Raw genomic sequence first — 5,061 nt, forward strand, 5'->3', positions numbered from 1 at the left:
TTTTTCCTCCTTGTTTCCTCCAAGAAGCAAGAATGACTATGTAACTCTTCAGGAACTAATTGATGCCTTTTTTTGATGACTGGTTTCAGTGTAAGATTTTAGGGCCTGCCCTGCCCTGGAATGTTTCTTCAGTTCAGTCTGATTTAATCTGCTTCATTGCATATTGTAGCAGAAAGTTTCTTTGAGGAATATTGCATTTTTTTCCTATTAACTTGAAAGAAGAGAAAATATTTCACATCTGTAAAAATACTAAGTCACTTCTGCACCACCTCTATGCTAACCTATCTGTCGAGAGTAAATTACTGTTGTGAATTGAATGGTGTAGGATTTTACTGGAAAGCTGCCTGCTTGAAAGTTACCATCTTGCAAATTCTGTTCTGCCACTTTGTTTATTTTTTTCCTGATGAACTGTACTTCCTATGTTTATGTATCTACATAACAGCATGTCAGACTATCAAGTGGGATTACAGCTTACATTCTAGCTTGGGATTTCTCTGCATTTACTTTATTCTGCTACTAGATGGCAGCCTTATTCTAAGGACAGTTACTGTATATGTTCAGGCATTCTTACTATTAAAAGAACATAGTATTTAATTTCCTGTGAAAGTACACTGAAAGATAGTCACTTTTCTTTAGAATGCCACTGGGAAGCTGTGTAAATAATAGTGTAATAGTGTAAATAATTACATTAATCCCAGTTTATGGGATCATAGATATGCAATGTTCATTACTGGTGAGTGTTACAGCTGCAGTGGCATTTCCTTGCCTAGCAAAGGAAAGATAGCTATGGTGGCTCGTTCCTGATATGAGGAGGCAGGGACCTGAGTGACTGGGCAGGAGGGCTGTGCCTTGAAAAGAACAGAATGTTAAATGGGATAGGGGGAATAACACAAGAGAAGAAAGGGCAGGGAAGGAAAGTGGGGGTGATTGAGGGAATTTATCTGGAAATTGCATGGGAGAAAAGTTAAACTAGGCAGAGCTGGAGGAGAATGGAATAACAAGAACTAAGCATGACTGTGTGAAAGCTGCTAGGAGAGATATATGTAGGCCTTGTGTGATTTATCGTAGGGGAGAAAGCAGTGCATGAGCTCCACATTTCTGGAGATGTGGCAAAAAGCAGGAAAATTTGGAAGGCAGAAGAGAGATGATAGAAGAGTAAGAATACATAAACCATTCTGACTTGAAGAGATCCTTTTTACTAAAAAAGTGGGTAGCATGAGCAATGAGTGCTCCAAAGGCTGTGTTCTTCTTTTCTGTTGTGTGTCACCATCTGTATCCTTAGTTGTAAGTTTATTGGGCTCTCGTGGTTATGATCTACAGGGAAACTGATTCAGGCATGATATGTAGGGTGGATGAGGTGTTTTGCAAGATGTTTTTCATTTTGAATCAGCTCTGAAAGGAGGCTTTTTGACGACTAGAATGAACCTTACTATCATTAGTGACACTTCTCTTTAGCTCATTGTCTAACAATCCATTCTGCCAAAGTTATCGCCTGTCTAAAAATACTTACCTCTGAATTTAAGATCCAGATGGGAAGGATTTTAGAAGTCTGATTTCCTTATTTCTGGGACATAAATCTTGGTCTGTGTATACTTTAAGAGACTTAATCACAGAAATGATGTGTTTCTTAGTTAATAAATCATTAAAAGTAGAGGTCATGATTACCAACTGTATGGCCAAGAGAGGTAAAGAGGGTAGGAAAGGATTGCATCAGTTGATTGAATTCTTTATGAAATACAGAGTAGTGCATATTCTAAGTGGGAGCGTAATAAGATTTATCATTTAATGCATGTGGCAGTGTATTTATCTCATTTTTCTTCTTCCAGGAGTCTCTCTTGAGCTGCACTTCTCACTGTTGCAAACTTCTTTTTTTTTTCTTGAGGGCAAGTGGAGGAATTATTTTGATTTTTGCAAGAGGTTACCTCTCAACATTTTATAACATTCCTATTAAAAACAAGCTGTTTAAGAGTTGGTCTGTTATGACAAACAGTTTGCAAGGGAGAATAAAGTAAAACTAGATCAATTAATCTTCTTCTTTTTGCTTTTGCTGTCATCCCTTCACTAGTGTGCACCAGAAGGCTGCAGGGGCTGTCTGTCTGAGTGTCCTGAACTTGTTGCTATCTGTGGGGTTGAGCTGTGTAACAAGGGTTTGTGCTATACAGAAGTAAGATACCTTCCCCAAAAACTGTCCCCCATTCCTATAGAGAAGGCTTGAATCTGTTCTCTGTTGCACCTTCCTTATGACTCTTAAAGCCAGGTTTGCTGTGTGATATGGTGTGCTTTGACTGCAAAATTATCTGTACGTGTTTGCTATGAAACAAAGCAGATAGTCATTTCTCCTTAATCTGTTTCTGTGGTGATTGTAGCTATTTTTGAAGAGTTCACTAGGCAAGTTGGCTTTTGTGAGTTTATTCAGCTGCAGATGTTGTGCCCACCCATTTTGATGGAACAAAAAATAATGACAGAATGAAAATTTTCTGATAGTCGTACTTGTGTGCCTGCTTTGAAGGCAGGATTCATTGCAGTACAAATCTTTGCAGGCCAGTGAAGTTAGAGCAGAGCTGAATCTAGCCCAATAAATAATATTCTTTTAAAAATAAATGAATAAATCAGCCTGCTTCAAGCAGCCTGCTACTGTTTTCCTTCCAAAACAATGAGCTTGAACACTACAGGTTTAAAAATAGAATATAATTTATGAGCCTTCTAATCTTGGAGATGAGTCCATATGTAAATAGGATTTAAAATATAAAATGAATATTAATGAGATGGGGAGGCTTTCAGACCTACCCTTTAATACTAATCCATTGCAAGTGGAGCAGCTCTAGAAATGTGCTGATACTGGCACAGGGACAGCCAGGAGCTCATTGCTCTTAAAAGATCTTAATCAACCACAGTATTCATAAACTTTTGAATACTTGTCCTGATCAGATATACAAGGAACTCAAACATTTCTGGTATCATTACTCACTTGCTGATTTTGTGTGCTTTTCCCTGGGAGTGTTCCTGTATGCTGGCATTCTGTTCTAGTTTGTTGCATGGATGGAAGAGTAACGAAAGGGTAAGTTCTTGGTGGAGTTTGGAAATCTATTTTGGAAGGGAGTTGTTAACCTGCAGTGAGATGTTTTGGGTATAATCATAGTGAGTTAAACTGGATGAAGTTAGTGTCAGTAGTTCCCTACTTGTAATTATTAATAGATGACAAAAAGATTCGCAAATGCTAAAATAACTTAGTAACTTTTAATAGTAAAAAAGAAATTTCTGCAGAGGCTAAAACTTCTAGTTACTGATTTCCTTTTCAGGAAGGAAGATATCTGTATTAACTGCCATGTTGATGGAAAGTTTTAGCTGAGCAATGTTGTTGAGGTTATAACTTAGCTGAATGTGAGATGTGTTTGTGGAGCACTGAGCATCTTCCTAATTTGCGGAGCCTGGTGCAGGGAGATCACCTTAAAAATGCTGATCTTCCATTTTGTACGTATTCAGTACTGGAATTGGTGTGTCTGTCAGCAGCTGGCTGAGGAAGGTAATAAAACTGAACAGCCTCGTAGTGTTACCTTTTTCCTTTTCTTATCCTGTGCTCTGAATTGCGGTGATCTGCTTATCAGACGTGGTTAGAGGAGTTTCTGGAGTGTGAGCATAGCAGATTCAAATAGTTGCTCTAGAAACCACCTGTCCTTTGTGTGTAAAATCCATCAGACCTTTCTCTAGTACTGAAGAAAATGTAGTCCTGTATCCATTGTTTTCTGTCCTTGGTGTTTAATCTTGTGACAAGTGAGTTTACTGTGGATTGAATGTTTTGTAGATGCAGCTACTTTGTTGCTTTTGAGATACTTCTGCAAACACAATCCAGAACCTGCATCGTAAAATATGAAATGAAAATGGGAGAGAAAAAAAAAAAAGTTTCAAAAGATGAAATAAAGAAAAAGCAAAGCTAGTGAAGCTTATTGTAATTGTATTCTTAGTATTGATGAGAATACTGCAGGAAGGTGTTGTTTTACACTATGGTTCTGTATTTAGATCTGTTAATGGAAGGTTGCAGGCTGAGCATTGCTTGTTCCCAACTGCTTGCCAAATTTCCTGAAGAATTCTCTTTGTCATGCAAGCTTTCCCCTATGGCATGGTGCTTACATGCTGTACGCGCCTCCATTGCCGCATTAAGTAATATCATCTCTTGATTAAATCCAGAGTAACAGCACGATTATTTGTGCTACTGGAATAAGTCATAAATGCATTAGAAATGCATCTGTTTTACCTCTGGATGTAGGCATCTTCTGACTCATGTATTAAGTTCTACACCTTTTTAATAGCTGTAGTATTTGCTGTTTTTGTGAGATCTGTAAATCATAGAATCTGTAACATATGGATGTGTAGAAACAAACAAAACTTGAGAGCAATGTTCAGGAGCCTCATACCAGTGTGGACGTGCTCTCTCCCGTTGAGAGTGGCTGGGTAGTGTTCCTTGTGTAAATGCCAGGAATACTGCTCTAAGGCCTGCAACAGTCTTTTCATATCATAGGATAGCTTGGGTTGGAAGGGACCTTGAAGATCATGGAGTTCCAATCCCCTGCCAGGAATGAAGTATCAAGACAAAATGGCTCAGCATCAATCTCACTGCTTGGAAGACCCAATTTTTTCTTGTACCGGTATATGGAGATAGCTGATGTCTGAATAGTTTGAGGAAGTTTTGACTTTTTGGGTTGGTTCTGTCTTTTAAAGGTGAGGAATAATAATAATAGGTTCTAAAGCTCTGAAAATCTGTAAGCTACAAAGTATTTAACTGAATTCTACAGGTGGAGAGAGCAAGGCACAGAGCTCAAGTTTGAATTTATGCAGGACTGTGCAGTGGAGACCAGCCTTAAATTTCTGGAGCTTTAAGGCCAGTGTCTCAGGCAGCCTCAGGCTGCCTATGTCTCATAGCAGGATGTTAGACTACTAACCTTTTGGTAGAACTACCTCACCTCTGTGGGCTGCAGTCAAATCATCCCGCACCCCAGGCAACCCCTGGCCTTTTCACTTGTTTGTTGAATGGCCTGAAAAACATTCCTTGCCAGGCAGTTTAAA

The sequence above is a fragment of the Meleagris gallopavo genome, chromosome 13 (genome assembly GCF_000146605.3).
Source record: "Meleagris gallopavo isolate NT-WF06-2002-E0010 breed Aviagen turkey brand Nicholas breeding stock chromosome 13, Turkey_5.1, whole genome shotgun sequence".
NCBI classification, from domain to species: Eukaryota; Metazoa; Chordata; class Aves; order Galliformes; family Phasianidae; genus Meleagris; species Meleagris gallopavo.